Genomic DNA, 17639 nt, shown 5'->3' with positions numbered 1-17639 from the left:
GTTAAGTCGATTCATGAGGTCGGTTCAATCTTAGCACCTAACTCAAACTTAAATATTGATAAGAGTGAACAAATTCACACAAGATCAGTAAATATTGGTTTAATGACTCAGAAACAGCTTAAGCAAAAGCTGAAAGAATTACACATGAAAGACAAGGAGAAAAAGCCTAGGAAAAATAGGAATGGTAAAGTGGGTGTTAATGAAAATGTTATTTATAAAACTACTCCCAATGCTCCTAGAAAGACATGCTTAAACTGTGGTAGTACTAATCATCTTCCTAATTCTTGCAGGAAGAATAAAGAGATAATGATTATTCCTCCCAAATCAGAGTTTAGGAATTAAACAATTAAATATAAAAAACATAATCCTTGTTTTCATTATGGTAGTGTGGCACTATATTTGTACATGTAAAGAGTATCACAATTTATATTATGATTATTATGAACTGAAACCCTCTTTAAATAAAGCAAAAACTATTTCGCCATGTGTAAATAATGATAGTAAGAATGTTAACATAAACTCTGATATGAAGTCTTTTGTTGTATATGTTAACAAACTTAAAGAGGCCAAATGATCCAAGCAAGTCTGGGTCCTTAAAAATACTAATTGATTTAAAAACTGATTGCAGGGTAATATGAGAAATTCTCTAGTCTTGGACAATGGATGCTCAGGACACATGACTGGCTATAAGTCCCTGCTATCAGAGTTTAAGGAGAAGGATGGCCCAAGTATTTCTTATGGAGATGGCAACATACGAAAAATCTTGGGATATGGAAAAATCAAACTTGGGAATGTCATCATTGAGGATGTAGCTCTGGTTGCAGGACTCAAGCATAATTTGATCAGTGTGAGTCAGATCTGTGACAGAGGTTACCATGTGAATTTCTATGAGGAACATTGTGAAATTGTCAGTAAGTCTGTTGGAAAGATTGCAATGACTGGTCTAAGACATGGTAACTTATATAAAGCCAGGGTGTCCACAAATACTGATGGATCAGAAGTTTATCTACTTAGTAGAGCATTTGTGGAAGACAGCTGGAACTAGCATAAATGACTTTCTCATCTCAATTTCAACAATATCAATAAACTTGTGAGGAAAGATCTTGTAAGACGATTGCCCAATGCAGTATTTACTCTTGATGGCTTATGGGACTCATGCCAGAAAGCCAAACAAAGGAAAACATCTTTCAAGGGTAAAATTGAGTCCTCTATTCTTGAACCATATCATCTACTTCATATTGATCTCTTTGGTCTAGTCAATGTAATGTCAATTTTCAAGAAGAGGTATGCACTTTTAATTGTTGATGAATATACAAGATACACATAGGTGTATTTCCTGCACACCAAGGATGAATCTCCATCCATTCTTCTTGAATATATGAGAGAACTGGAAAACGGATCAACATATAAAGTGAAGATCATTAGAAGTGATAATGGAACTGAATTTAAGAAAATTACTATGGAAGAGTTCTGCAAATACAAGGGGATAGAACAAGAATTTTTTGCCCCTAGAACTCCAAAACAAAATGGAGTTGTTGAAAGAAAGAATAGAACTCTCATGGAAGCTGCAAAAACCATGCTAGAGGAAGCAAGATTACCTACCTACTTCTGGGATGAGGCTGTGCAAACTGCTTGCTTCACACAAAATGCAACATTGATAAACAAGCATGAAAAATACCATTTGTGATGGTGAAGGGAAAGAAACCAAATTTGAAGTACTTTCACATTTTTGGCTGCAAGTGTTTTGTTTTCAAAACTTATCCAGAACAGCTTACTAAATTTGATTTGAAAGATGATGAATGCATTTTTGTTGGCTATCCATGGTCAACAAAAGCTTTCAGAGTGTATAATCTGAGAACAAAGACAGTCATGGAATCTATACATGTATCTTTTGATGACAAGAAAATCACAGGTCTAGAAGATGCAGATGACCATGATGAGTTGAGATTTAAAACTGAAGTACCATATGCTAAACAAATAAATCCTGATATACTGACATGTCGTGATATATTAAATCATCATATCACTCCAAACTCTGATGATCCACATGTCAGCGGAAATTCTGCAAATACTGAAGCACATATTGAGGGGGAGCAACATGTTTCACATCAAGAGTCTTCTATAAGTGATTAAACTTGAGGAACATCAATAAATAATTCATCAGACTTTGATTCCTCAAATATTGATGGATCAAATACTGATAGCACTGGAAATACTGATTCAGGGGGGGCATCAGGAAATGATAGTGGTACAAGTAAAAGAAATACTATAGAGTTCATGGATTAATGGGGAGGTTCTGCTTCAAGGAGTCAACTCCCATCTGCAAGAAAATGGTCTAAGTCACACACACCTGATTTAATCATTGGAAATCCTGATAGTGGTATAAAAACCAGAAAAGCCACTCAAAATGAATGTCTCTACCATTCTTTTCTATCTCAAACTAAACCAAAAAAAGTTGAAGAAGCTCTCCAAGATGTTGACTGGGTTACATCAATGCAAGAGGAGCTTAATGAATTTGAAAGGAACAAAGTCTGAACTCTTGTGCCAAGACCAAAGAACAGATCAGTTGTTGGTACAAAGTGGGTGTTCAGAAACAAAACTGATAGTGAGGGCATCATTACAAGAAATAAAGCAAGACTGGTTTCAAAGAGCTATACACAGTAATAAGACATTGATGATGAGACTTTTGCTCCAGTTGCAAGGCTTGAGCCAATCAGAATTTTCCTAGCCTATGCTGCTCACATGAAGTTTAAGGTGTTCCAAATGGATGCGAAGAGTGCATTTCTGAATGGTGAACTTGAAGAGGAAGTTTATGTTGAACAGCTTACGGGGTTCATTGATCCAAAATATCTTGATCATGTCTATAAACTCGATAAAGCACTATATGGACTAAAACAAGCTCCAAGGGCCTCGTATGAAACACTTGCTCAAAATCTATTAGAAAGTAGTTTCACAAGAGGTACAATTGATAAAACTTTATTTTATAAATACCATGGTAAGGACTTGTTATTAGTACAGATATATATTGATGATATCATTTTTAGTTCTACTAATGATAAACTCTGTGAGAGGTTTGCAAACCTAATACAGTCAAGATATCAAGTGGGTATGATGGGATAATTGAGTTATTTTCTAGATTTAGAAGTAAAACTGACTGGTGAAGAAATCTTCATAAATCAACCCAAATACACTAAGAATTTGCTCAAAAGATTTGGAATGCAAGATAGTTCAACTACAACAACTCCAATGGCCACTGCAATCAAGTTAGATTTAAATACTGGTTCATCAATAGATATAACTAACTACAGAGGTATGATTGGCTCACTCCTATATTTGACTGCTAGTACACCTGATATCATGTATGCTACCTGTCTCTGTGCAAGGTTCCAAGCTGATCCAAGAGAACTACTTATATTAGTTAAGAAAATATTTTTTTAATATCTCAAAGGCACCATAAATCTTGGATTATGGTATCCTAGAGATTCAGACTTTAAGCTAATTGGATACTCAGATGTTGATTTTGCAGGATGTAAAATAGACAGGAAAAGCACTTCTGCAAGCTGCCCCAATTTCTTGGTGGCAGGTTGGTTTCTTGGTTTAGCAAGAAATAAAAGTCAATTTCCACTTCAACTGCAGAAGCTAAATATATTGCTACAGGAAGCTATTGTGCTCAAATTCTATAGATGGAGAATCAATTACTAGATTATGGGTTAGAGTATTCTGTAATTCCTATATATTGTGATAATCAAAGTGTTATTGCAATGACAAAAATTCGGGTACAACATTTAATGACTAAACACATTAGTATTATGTACCATTTCATAAGGGAGCATTTGATGGAAGGTACATTGGAATTGATTTTTATTCCAACAGATCAGCAATTAACAGATATATTCACCAAGCCTCTCTGTGAAGCTACCTTTACAAGATTGGTGAATAAATTGGGAATGATATTAGGACATTTCTCAAACTCTGATAATTTGGAATAACTACTGATAATTAGAGTGTGGTGTCTTCTTATTATGTATCCGTTCTTGTTTAATACTGATTATATTGTTAAACTATGATGCCATGAAAGCATGTAATTAGCTTCTATTAATCCCAGCCAGTAGCTGCATGTTAAACTCTGATTATCTATATAAATTTAAGTTATACAATCAAAATGACATCAGTGATTGATTCTTTTAAAGTTTGAACGAAATAGCAAAGGCCAAAGGGTACACTATACCAATGTTGTTTGTGCAACTATGCAAGCTCACTGGCTTCTTTAGCTTTTCAATAAATTTAGAATTACACCTATAGTTTGGAATTCTGAGTACCTTATGAGCTCTACTTTGATCGGCACCCTAGACTACATGACCCACAACGCAGCCTAGTGCATACCCATTAAATTTCTAAATTCCAGTTTTTTTGGATGCCTCGAAACGATAATATTACTTTGGGTTTCATTAGTTAAAATTTGACTGTGAATATTAATATCATACAAAAATATATGTATCACGCAAAAAGAAATGTCCAATTTTCGTTTTCCCCCCAGGCTCTTGTACAATGGTTCGGCCCTGCAACAATTTCTTGTTACATCATATTCTTATTATGATCCTAAAAATCGTGATAACTGTATTATAAACTATTGTGAGAGGAATTTGTTGCAACATTCATTGAGATTTTGCTGAAATAACGGAAGAATCACAGAGATTTAGGCCCAAAATCGGGCTTATCATGAAAACTCGGATGTGTTTGTGGCTGCATTTGGACAGAATATGCAAGAATTTCGAGTGTGGTGGTAGAGTACTTTCTCCTCAGCCATGAGGGTGCCCACAAACGGTTTCAAAAAAGTTACACCATGTGTTTTGGTAGAGAAAGTGAGTGTCCAAGCTCTGCAAATGGCCTACAAATCCTATATTTATAGGAATTAGGTCCATATGTAGTTCTATAGCCTTAGGACTCCCTCATAATAGGCTGGTCACATTCTACTCAATCTCATAACAGCCTCAAGCCCTTATCCAACTAGTTTTATGCTAAATCCAAATAGTCATTCCCCTAGTATGCCACTAGAGTTCTTGTTTATCCATGTAATTATTGTAATTATCCATGAGATATATATAGATTACATACATATATCATGTACATCCATATTTTCTAAGTTATAGTAATTTTTTACGAGTCCAACTCTCTATTCTTTGCTGGCCAGGAGTTGTGTCCTAGTAGAACACTGCCTTTGTAGGCTTCTCACCATATCAGGACAAGCCCGTGAAGGCTTCTTACCATATCAAGATACGCTCGTGAAAATTTCTCCGCATATCAAGAGAAAGCCTGCAAAATGTAATTCTTAACAAACTTCGGGGCCTGGATTAATATAAGAATCCTAGGGTAATGGCTAATGTATAAAAAACCTATCTTATTTCCTTTTATTTTAAACCTCATAACATGCCCTAACCAATATCTTAATACCCCTATCATACCAGCCCACTTAGGTCCATGATCAATATTTTAACACGTAGCAAGCCCAATTCGTTGTACCAATCCAACACATTTCTTTAAGGGCCATAAATCCATCCCAAGCCCGATTTTAAGCACAACAACTACCCCCGGTTCCTTATAGCAATTGAATGCAAGAGGAACCTATATTACAAAGGGTCCAATCCTTCTTTACCCTTTTTTGTGAAATAAATAACTTCTGCATTTGGCTTCCAAGCTTACATGAGCTAACCCGGTGTAAGAAACAGTAAACACAATGCCTCAAATTATGTACCTCAATATGAATCCATAAATGAAATCATCGAATACACTTTAGACTACGTATTTCCATGTCAGTTTCAATATAGACCTTCTTGGCCTTTTTAGTTGTATCCTTTGATTTCCAGCCATTTCCTCAAAATCTATGCACTGGCCTTCCAAGATATTCATTTTCCCTGTAAATTCGATATTTAGGTGAAAATCCTTTATGTGTGAAACCCAGAAACTCCCGTTTTTTCAAATAGGATTGATGTATCCATAATCCTGGGCTGTTAAATAACTTAAAAAGAGTGATTAGTAGTATGAGCTAAATAGCTCTTATATATGCATGAAACTCGTATATATAATGCAAGCACGAATATGCAAGTATGAATATGAGAGTGCGAATAATTTTGTAAAAATATAGATATACATATATGTAGCTACCATAGCAATCAGGATGAACCTTGGCGAATGTACATTTCAAGACAAAGCCGAATTTTTCAGAGGCTTCCATGTTTTCATCACCTGGCCTCTTAATATATTATTTAGTTTTGAAGGAATTCCCCCTTGATGCCCAGCACATGTGGTACTTTTAAATCATGCCCATACAATATGGGACTTTCAAATCCTACCCATATTATATGGGACTTTTCCGGCCTGCCCATGTTCCATGGGGCTATTTGAGTTTATCGCGGGATAGACCAGGGGAAGGCCATGGAGAAACCCGTTCTTCAATTGTTGATATGTCCTTCCAAATGGTTATATTATGGGTATAGAGCGTGCCTAGGTATCTTCTTGAAAGCTTCGGCCATCAAGTTTAAAAATATATTATAACCCCATGCATAATATGAGGAAATAAATATAATATAATAATCCCATACATACAAACCCAAGTAAGTTTTATTCCTTGAGAACATACAATATGCATATTTGAGAAACATGTTCATGTGTAAGGCAAAATAAGGGATATGAGGTGCAGCCTAGTAATAATTAATTTCCATATATGCATATAAAGTAGTCATGATACTGAATACGTAATAGTGTTAGAACTTATCTCATTTCAATGGAGATCAGGGTTCATCCACGAAAACCCATGCGGTTGAAGCCTCTTCCGGGGTGTTCCGTTGGTAAAAGCCCATTTTCCATTATATTAGCCCTTCTGTGGAGGGATATTGAAGAGTTGATCTACCCCTGAACCATCAACTTTCCTTATCCATATGACATTATTCTCCAGTCCGTACACAGTTGTTGTGGCAGGTAAATTTAGGAATCGTAAGAAATACCTCTAACCGTGCTGTTTAGGGAAAACATACATGTTATAGTATCCATTATTACGGGTAAGTGTTAAGTGGAATTTATATCCACTTATAATACTTTGTAAAGGCTCGAATTGGTGTTTTGTACTCAAGTTGGGTGTGTATTAGATGTGTTTTTTAGTGTTTTGCATTCAGGGCATAAGTAGGAAGAAGGGATGGAAATTGCATGATATATGCTTGGAAGAGTGTGAGGATGAAGCCTCGGTCAAATGCGCAAAAGAAACCGGTAGTTGAAGACAAGAAATAAAGAAGAAATCATTTTTTTCAGAAGCTCAGCGCGGCCGCGCTACACTTAGGAGCGATCGTGCCATACTCAGAGCGGTCACGCCGGATCCCAGGGCGGCCACGCCGGATCCCAGGGCGGCCGTGCCAGGTCAAATTCAGAGAATCTTGATTATGTTCTAAGACTGATTTTCTGGACTTATATTCGAGTTGGGCTGTTATATAAAGACCTTTTAAAGATGTTTTTCATAATAGAGACTAAGGAGAAGATAAGGAGAAGACCTAATAGCACAAATACAATGAAGGAGAAGAAGATCTAGTTTTACTTGGATTCTTTGCTTAAGTTGTAATCTTGGATGCTCGTTTTTTTATTGTTGAACCTACTACTCTTAATTACGTACTTTGATTATTTATTCAGTTTATAAAGACTTAGTTTATTATACTATGCTTTCATCGGAACCCATGGTGATGATGAGTTCGGTTATGAACTAATCGTTACCATGGGGTTCTAACGGATTTACTTATGGATTTCAATAGTGAATTTGTTTCGATATCTTAGTGTGTGGTGATTATCTGATATCCTAGTATTGGTTGTGCTTATTCATCTTATGAGCGTCGCGAACTTATAAGATATCGTGTTAATCTCTATTGAAGCGATATTGAATATTGAGATTTAGAACTTGCCATGCTAGCATATGTTGATGTATTTGTTATGCATGATTCTTAGGTAATTTTAACCATCTTACTTGACGTTTGTAATCACAATAGATAACTTGCACATTAAACCTTTATGTTGTTAAATTCTATAGACATATAGGATCTCAATATAATTGGTGTCTATTCAGTTTCTATCTCTATTTTTGGATGTCTAGTAGTAGGGTATTCGGCAACGAAAGTAGGCGTTTACTAGTTTCGTGTTGTTTGATAGTTGTCATCACCATTGCATGCTAAGGATAAGAACAATGACTTTGAATGATGTAGTAATGAAGTTAGAATCCCATGTTTGTCTCATATAAGTAATTTAACCTCAATTCTCTTAGTTAATGTTAATTAGTATAATCTCTTAGTTTAATCAACACCGAATTTGTTATTTGCCTTAGCATTGAATGATAGACATACCATGGTTGCATAAGTGCGTAAATTGAATTTAACCTAAACCAGTCTCTATGGGAACGAACTAGAAAGAATTCTATGTTACTTGTAAACGCTTATACTTACGTGTAATTTTAGCGCGTGTTTTCGTCCTAACAAGTTTTTGGCGCCACTGCCGGGGACTCGGTGTTAATCTTTAGTTTATGTGTTTGACATCAGTGGTCATTAAAGTTCCCTGACTCAGATATTTTACTTGTTTGCTTGTTATTTTTTCAGATAGTCTAGAGAGCGTGTATGCTAACGCGGTCTCGATTTTGCAAGAGAACACTGGATAAAGCGGAGGAAGTAGTTGAAGAAGTTTTTGTCGAGGAGAATGTTGAAGAAGAAGTTGTTATTGCAATGGGAGAACCAGTAGCGAATCTGAAGGCTTTGATGGATTACTCTCAACCGAAGATCAATGATATTTAGTCTAGCATTGTCAGACTAGACATCGCGGCTAATAAGTGCTAGCATGATTCATATGGTGAAAAACTCAGTCTAGTTTGGGGGTTCTCCAACGGAAGATCCCAACATGCATATTAGAGATTTCATCGAGATCTGTGACACTTTCAAATTCAACAATATTTCTGAAGATGTTGTTAAGCTGATGCTTTTCCCATTCTCTATGAGGGATAAAGTTAAGTGTTGGTTGCATTCTCTACCACCAGGCTCGATTACTACTTGGGAAGATCTTTCTCAAAAGTTTCTTACTAAATTCTTCCCTATGGTAAAGACAGCTGAAATCAGAAGCGCTCTTACTCAATTTGCGCAGCAATCGGGAGACTCTTTATGTGAAGCTTGGGATAGTTATAAGGAGATGCTTAGAAAGTGTCCTCATCATGAAATGTCTGACTGGATGATTATCAACTGCTTTTATAATGGCTTGGGAGCACAATCTAGACCCATGCTTGATACAGCATCAGGTGGAGCCTTATGGGCTAAGAGCTACAATGAAGCTTATGAGTTGATTGAACTGATGGCTGCTAATGAATACCAGAACCCTTCTTAGTGACTACCTTGAGGAAATGTAGCAGGAATTATGGAGGTAGATGCAGCTACTGCTATAGCTGCTCAGCTAAAGGCTTTGACGATGAAGGTGGATTCTTTGGCTAATAATGAAGTTAATCAAATCACTAGTGTTTGTGAGCTTTGTGCTGGTGCACATGAGACGAAGGAGTGTGATGTTTCTAGTGAATCATCTCAGTTCGTGAGCAACTTTCATAGGTCACATCAACCAGTTTCAGCCACCTATCATCCGAACAACCGTAATCATCCTAACTTCAGTTAGAGCAACAATCAGAATGCGGTGCAACAGCCTTATCAGCAGTATGCAGCAAAGCAATTCAACTCTCCTGGTTTTCAGCAACCGTAATATGCACCCAGACAACAACTCCAACTTCAACAACCTAATGAAAATTTTGAATTGGAGGATTTGAGGCTCATGTGCAAGAGCCAAGCGGTTTCTATTAAGACCTTGGAGAACCAAATTGGGCAGATTGCCAATGCCTTGCTGAATCGATAACCTGGTACACTCCCTATTAACATAAAAGTTCCAGGAAAGAAGGAAGCAAAAGAGCAGGTTAAGGCAATTACATTGAGGTCTGGGAAGGTTGCACACCCCGAAAAATCTCAAGTTTCAGAAGATGAAGTTGTGGCTGAAGGAGATGTGCAGAAGGAAGCAGAAGTGGAGTCAAGGAAGAAAACTATGGAACACACTTGTCCTGAGGGTAATACAGGGGAGAAACATGTAACACCCTCCAAATATGGGGTATAGATCTGGGGTGTTACTGCCACTAATTATATTATTGAACCTGTACAATAATAATAATATACGTATAACAACCCCTTGATACTACTACTCATGATCTTTTAAGTTTAAGGTGTGAAAACAAGAACAACTTACTATCTGTATTACAAATACCTAAATAAATAGTCTTACAAGCCTTCTTTATTACAAACCAGTTACCTACACAAATTTTAGACTAAGTTACTTTTATTTAAACCCATTTACATCTATTCCAACCACACATGTCCGGGCATTTCAAAACTCTCTTCTGGAATTGGGATTAACCCTCCTGGTGCCAGAAGGTCGCCATCTGACCCGCTTCTTGACTATTCGAGTACATATGGGTTTCATTCTCGGTCTTAACTGAAAAACAAGGTGAATAACAATAATAGGGGTGAGCCATAATTGCTCAACAAGCCTGTAACATATGTAGTGTAAAGAGAGAAGATTAAATGAACCGATAATCTGATTGTTCGTGCAACCACATGTTTTCGCAGGGAATAATGAAAGCCATTATCGGCGAGTACCAAATGAATTAGACTGGACACAAAAACCAATATACGTACTATAACCTGCTGATCAGTCAGGATATAGTACATATATATACCCAACTGCATAGACCTACCAACATATAGGGTACCCGACACTATGGCCTAATATTCAAGGGTTTGGTTCATACCCAGCCCGCATCGTAACCATCTAGTCCATAGATCAGCATCCGGAACAATCGGTATGCTTTGATGTATTCCAATATCGGAATATATGTATGCGTATATATATAAACTATTGGAATATGAATAAAGGATTCAACGAATTAGGAGAAATCAGGAATCGAAATGAAATATGAATAAAAGAACAACAGTTGTGTATCAGTCTTTGTGAACATGAGTTATCAGTGTGTAGCTGCCATAGGGATTTAGAAGCAATTTACTATTCTGAAATTAGAATAGGGGAAAAACTTTCCTGATACTTGTTTTACTTCAAGTATATCACACTTCTTGAGCACGGTTTGATTCCGCCTTGTTGGAGTTGTATCTATCAAAGAAAGATACTCGTTTAGTTGACTTACATCGTAATTGTATCTCAGACTGAGACCCCGTGGCCCGTATTGTCTACCTATACGATTCCATCTGACTCGTATATAAATTATTTAACAACTAGGACTTAAGAAATCAGATAAATCATATAGCACAAAAAGCACATAATTAATTTAGACTCAAAAATATTTTTAGGATCGAAATCAGATCCATATTCGCATTAACAAACAATATTTGACTCATTTCCTAATTTTATGGGATTTATTAGACTCATACTATAAATAATAGGGTCTGAAATTAAATAAATACCGTAAGTCGACTCGCTCTCGAAAGAAATTAAGATTTATAACTATTTTTAGTGGATTCAGGTTATTTTTCTGAGTCTAAGGGCTTTCTTTTCGATTAAATCTGATAAACGGTTCAATTATTACACAATAAACAAGAATAAATTAATTATCAGTCAATATAATTAATTATTCAAAAATAATTGAACCTCAAATATAATTTTTAATAATTATCTAGGACAAATCAGATTTAAAAATGATTTTCCCTAATTTTTGGAATTAAATAGAATTTATTACAAATTATTCAAATAAATTGATTAATTGTAAAATAATTAATCAATTTAAATAAATAATAAAAAAATAAGATATAAATAAATAATTTTCAGATTTTCTAAATTAAGAAAACAGTTTAAATTCATTTGTAAAATAAATTAAATAATTAATCAATTTAATTACTTGATTTTCTAAATAAATAAAAACTAATTTTCTGATTTTTATAAAATAAAAATAAATTAGAGAATACAGAAACATGTTTTTAGAAATCAATATAGCAGAAACAAGATCAAAACCTGGTTTGTTTCTAAAACCAATACCCGCCGGTGTTCTTCACAACCCAGAATCCAGCGAACTTCCGGCGACTGGATTCGGCTAAATCGTAATAAAACGATGCAATTGATAGAGGGTTTTCACTCCTCAGCCTCCCAGGAACACAGCTCTGCCGTCATCATCAACCCCTATTGCCTGGATCAACTTTTTCAGCTAAACACACAACGAACTCCAGCGAGCTTCAACCAACTCCGATGAACTCGATTTTTAGTCAAAACACGCACTGTTTGGATCGATTCTTTATGGGTTTTTATTCAAAATCGTACCAGGAACACAACCTCACTAACATCACAATCTAATAACCCCTACATCCAATTCTCCGATCAAACCACAAACAATTTTCGGCCAAAAACCAAACTCACTATTTTGTACATGAAAAATTACAAATAATAGCTTAAAATAAAGCTTAGAACTTCTATAATCTAACCCCTATCATTAAAACAACCTCAGATTACTGCAAATTCAAAAACGATTAAGCTAAAAATTGCATAAACCCTAAAATATGAACTACTAACTAGAGCTATCATTTGATATAACAAATAGTGCAAAACAAACAGAAACAATCATATGAAGTTATCCCAATGATCAATTTCATCCCATAGCCCCAGAATAAAAAACCCCCAATTCACAGTCAATAACCCTAATTATGAATTTGAAATCCAGAAATCAAAACATGAAATTGATCACATAAACAGGTAGAGGAGATTGAGAGGATTGATTTGGATACTCACATGATATGATTTGGAATTCAGAAACTCCCAAAATCAGTGATTGATTCTTCAACAAACTCAAGAACAGAAATTTCACCCAAAATTTTATTTTTTAGAATAATTAGTTTTTAATAATTAATTAACACTACACCATAAATGGGCTATTGTAATTCCTAAATGGTGTTACAATAGGCCCTAAAAGCGTTACAATAGGTCTATTGTAACACCAGGGGGCGTTAAGTATATGAGCATTACAATAGACACCCTAACTGTAACACTGCACTGATCTATTGTAACTGAGATAACCGAGATGAAAATGTTACAATAGGCACCTACTGTAATACCAACAGGCCCAAATGTAATGCAAAATAAGTGATACAATAGCTTGATGAAGATTGTATAAGTGGGACCACCTGTGGGTCCCATATAATTTATTGTAACAGTCTGTTTTATCAATTATAAAGCCAATCTTTTTAATTAAGTACTAGTAGCATTTGTAATCTAACACTAAATTAAAACATACATTACACTATAATAGGCATATGTAACATTTAAAAAGTATTGAAAACAACAAAGCTGTTATCACAAGTGTAATAAAAGAAATTACATAATTAACTCTAAGTGTGGCAATTAGTTCATTCCCCTCAGCCTTCCTACTATATGTACACCCTGATAACTGTATCCAATTACAGTAATATGCTCCGTTGTTGCAAGGAGAGGTCACAAAAGTTGTACTTGGGTTGTGGCTCGATTCAAGATGATCGACCATACTATAATTAGCTTTGTGCCACCCACTATCCTCTAGAAAATCCAATGTCATCTTTGAAACTACTGACCTCGTATCCACTGAACCAATCATGATTTCATTCATTAGAAGCGTTTTCTCCCAGTGAGACCTTGTAGCAAATCTATTTCCTGAATTAAAGTACTTGTATTGACTGAACTTGTCATGATTAGAATGAAACTGTACTAGTACATCACCAGTAGGAAAACAACCAGTTGGTAGTTACAACGGGAAAGATTTTCATTTTTCCCAACTATCAATGCTTCATATACATATCTGACAAGTACAATGGATATATTATTAAATAGCTTAGGCTGTGTGTGGGAAGGAACAAATACACACAAAGTTTAGACAAGGTTGCTTCTGTTTTAAATTGATGCTAGCACACACTCACACCCTTATAAGTAAATGCATAAATCTGTAACTTACATGAGCATCATCTCCTGAGGAAATCAGGATATTCAGATAGGTGGGGAAAGCTAAACATGTCACTCGCTTCTGATGGCCTTTTCGTACAGATTTTACATACGCAAGTCTACACAGTACTATTAAAATCAATTTTGATAAGACAAATTATAAATATTACCTCATCAGTCTCAACATTGTATATACATTAACTAAATTGTTCATTACGACTTCTACTCATCTTACAAACAATATATGCTAATCAACCCATTAATAGTCTATCTAAACATATCTAAACAGAGTAATTACTGTGTATTTAAACATACCCTGCAGCCTAGTAGACACTACATATAAGTCATTCTTGGATAGGTCCATGCATGGCGAAGCTTCCTCAAGGTGAACTCCTGCAATGTCAATGGCCATAAGAAGGCCACTAGCTGATTGCAATATCTATGGAATAACTTTTGCAGTGTCCTGTAAAATCCCAATGATTATGTCAGGTCCCCCATATATATTAAGTTAAAGAGTATTTGAAGTAAAAGGAAAGAAAACATAATTAATTGTAAATCTTTAGTACCTTATCCACTTGGATTTTGTTCATCAGAATCCCACAACCACAGCTTTTGAACACCCTCTGATCCAAGTACCAAAAGACCATTCCAAAATTTGTATATAAAATCTGAGAAACCTGGTTTTAGAAGTTTCAAAAATGAAAGTCTTATGACAGATGTATCATGAAACAAATTTTAGAATATATATTAGTGAACCTTGTTTCCGGTGTCTAAGGCATAAAGGGTAAGCAGCTGCCATCAAATAGGATTAGTAGTCTCTTTCAACTGCCCTTATTTGGCCTTATCTACTACATCATCCACGAGGGGTGAAATTTCCTGACTTTCACCCACAACAAATATTTATGAAAATGGATGTATTCCCTGGACCTACATACAAAAACAGAAATAACAATTGATGGTAACCATTGGTCAATTATAAATAAACTCAACTACTTATTGCATTCTTCGAATTGTAGCTTGAACTGAAAATTTTGGGAGAATCTCGCATATCTATAATAAAACAAATTTATAAAGAAACAAATAGCTCTCTTCTATTATCAGGACCAGAAACAGTTGTCTCACCAATTCTTAAATGTTTTTCTTGTGTTTTTTTTCAAGGTCTTGAGAGGTGTAATGTTTCTTCTAGCAAAGGCTTTATGTACTCAACATAACCATCAGGAACAACCAAATCACTCAGTGGATCCTTCCATGCTGCCTCGTAGAGTTTCGGATATACATTGCCATCATAGCATCCGAGAATAGAACCAAGGTAGTGGTCTATGTAGTTGAATGAATCTACGAGGGCAACATCATTAGGTCGGACCTGATCATATAATAAGGATATTAAGAACCCTGGCTTAATATAGGATATTTTTTAGATGGGACAATTTAGAGCAGTCTAGATGTATTTTAAAAACTGAAGAGTAATTAGCAGCATCACTCAACTGAAAATGAGTATAAGAAGCTTACTTGGAAACTACAATTAACTGGCAATGAGCAACTGCGACCTCAGCTAAATCTGCTGACATTTCTGCAAAGCCTAAAATTATCAAGAACTAATGTATAAGCATCTTTGAAGTAACTTATAACTTACAAATCAATATTACCTTGCAATAATTTAAACATATCAGCTAAATTCACATTCATCTCATTATATACATGTACAGATTGAGAACATCCATAAAACAATTGAAAAATCTATTTTATTTAAAGAATTAAAGTTAGTTAATCAGCTCTATGGCGAGTGTACTACTACATTATATAGATAATGCATATATCTGTAGTGTATAATTTTACATAGTCTTATCAGCTAGCTTTCTATTAAACTCATATACGTAAATGAAAATATCACTTTTCCGGCTAATTAAATGCCTACATTTAAATCCAACTCATATAGATACCAGCTAATTTCATTTTCATCTCATTCGTAAAGGTATCAGCTAATTTCATATCCAATTCATATACATATCAGCTAAATTCACATTCATCTCATGTAGACATATATACACAAATATATACAGAACACAAGACAATTAACAATCATAAATGACAGAGAAATCTACCCTTTAATAAATTAACAATAATTCACTCTCTAGCGAGTCCTCTGGTACGTGTATATATGTGTATGCATAATCTCTCTCTATCTCCCTCTCTCCCTCGCTCTCCCTTTCCCTCTCTCTCTATCTCTCTCTCTCTCTCTCCTTCTCTCCCTCGCTCTCCTCCCCCCCTCTCTCTCTCCCTCCCTCCCTCTCCCTCTCTCTCTCTTGCCAGCAAACAATATAGAAGATAGAAGAGAGAAAGTGTACCTGAGAAGCAATTTGTTTGTCGAATTGACATTGAAATAGGGTGACTCTTTCAACTTCGTCACTCTCTATTATAAATTCAAAGATCTGAAGAAGTCCTGCACACATAAATAAAGAACGATTAGTTGAAGTTCAAGTAAATATAAGCCCTAATTAAATTTAAAATAAAGAAACCCATATTTTGAACACAAATTCAAAGCCCTAATTTCAAAAACAAGCTTCATCCCATGAATTAATTGAGATCTTAAACATACAACGAGGTTGTAGAGACAGTGCGATGAGATTGCAGAGAGGTGTCGTGCAGTGGTCGGTGAGGTTTGAGAGAGAGGTGTGAGCGAGAAAGAATGTTGGGGGAGAAAGAGTCTTGAGGTTTGGGTTTGGTTTAACTCAATCATTCATTTGGGTGGGAAAAATGCCGCCCAATATTTCACCTGGTAAAATGTTTATCATTTTTAATTATTTTCATTTTACTTTTTAATTTTAATTATTAAAATATTATTCATTAAATAAAAAATATACCAGTAATTTCAGATAAATAGGAAAATAAAAAAAAATCTTCGAATTTATGTATAAGAAATTCTAGATATAAATCATATTATTTGTTAAATTGATCATTCACTAGTAAATTAGAATATAATTTAATACTAATTTATGATAATATTTTTATTTTAATATTTCCAAAAATTATAAAAAGTATCTACTGTAACACCAGTTGTTGGTGTTACATGTTGTGCAACACCGGAAATTCTCCGCAACACTAGCTTTATAGCCATTGTAACACTACAAGAGAGGTGTTACAATATGCCAAAAATCTCTTAGCTAATGTAACACTTGTTGTAACACTTGCATTACAGTATCCCACTTATGGCGTAATTTAATAATAAATTAGCTATTTATAGTAGTGATAAAAATACCCCTAATTAAAATTAAGGCCCCAATTATACATCTAATAAAATTAATTGGCCCTAAATTTTATAATTTTTGGGTACTGATTTTAAATTTTTAAATATCCATAAAATACAAAATATATGCCAAAAATTCTCAAAAATAATGAATAATAAAAAAATGCAAATAAAATTAATACTTGATATCTTCATGATCCTATAAAAATAAAAATGTGATTCTTGTGGAGCTTTTGACACCCGAAGCCGAAGGTGCCCGGAAAAGTCGTTTTTCGCGAAACAAGAAAATTTATACAACGACTGGATGTTCGGAATATCGATATGGTATAGACCATACTAGGCAAAATAAGGACAATGATTTTGTATGAATTATCAGCTATTAAAA

General features: G+C 34.9%; 1 long non-coding RNA gene and 1 other non-coding gene across 6 annotated transcripts; both read right to left on the bottom strand.

The window, feature by feature from the left end:
- Positions 1-9126: 9126 nt before the first annotated feature.
- Positions 9127-9233, bottom strand: LOC141669030 (small nucleolar RNA R71). Its single transcript, XR_012553331.1, has one exon. It is a non-coding gene; the product is annotated as a small nucleolar RNA R71 (small nucleolar RNA).
- Positions 9234-13355: 4122 nt separating this feature from the next.
- Positions 13356-16758, bottom strand: LOC141663782 (uncharacterized). Of its 5 annotated transcripts, none has more exons than XR_012551646.1 (8): positions 16607-16758; positions 16356-16450; positions 15520-15589; positions 15133-15373; positions 14767-14937; positions 14577-14687; positions 14024-14473; positions 13356-13870 (listed from the first exon to the last, which is right to left on the bottom strand). It is a non-coding gene; the product is annotated as an uncharacterized LOC141663782 (long non-coding RNA). The 5 variants fall into 5 exon arrangements; XR_012551647.1 differs by having other exon boundaries at positions 13356-13725; XR_012551648.1 differs by having other exon boundaries at positions 13356-13725; positions 14326-14473.
- Positions 16759-17639: the final 881 nt, after the last annotated feature.

The sequence above is a fragment of the Apium graveolens genome, chromosome 6 (genome assembly GCF_009905375.1).
Source record: "Apium graveolens cultivar Ventura chromosome 6, ASM990537v1, whole genome shotgun sequence".
NCBI classification, from domain to species: Eukaryota; Viridiplantae; Streptophyta; class Magnoliopsida; order Apiales; family Apiaceae; genus Apium; species Apium graveolens.
Note: the sequence above shows the minus strand (reverse complement) of the source record. Positions and strands in the feature narration are given on the sequence as shown.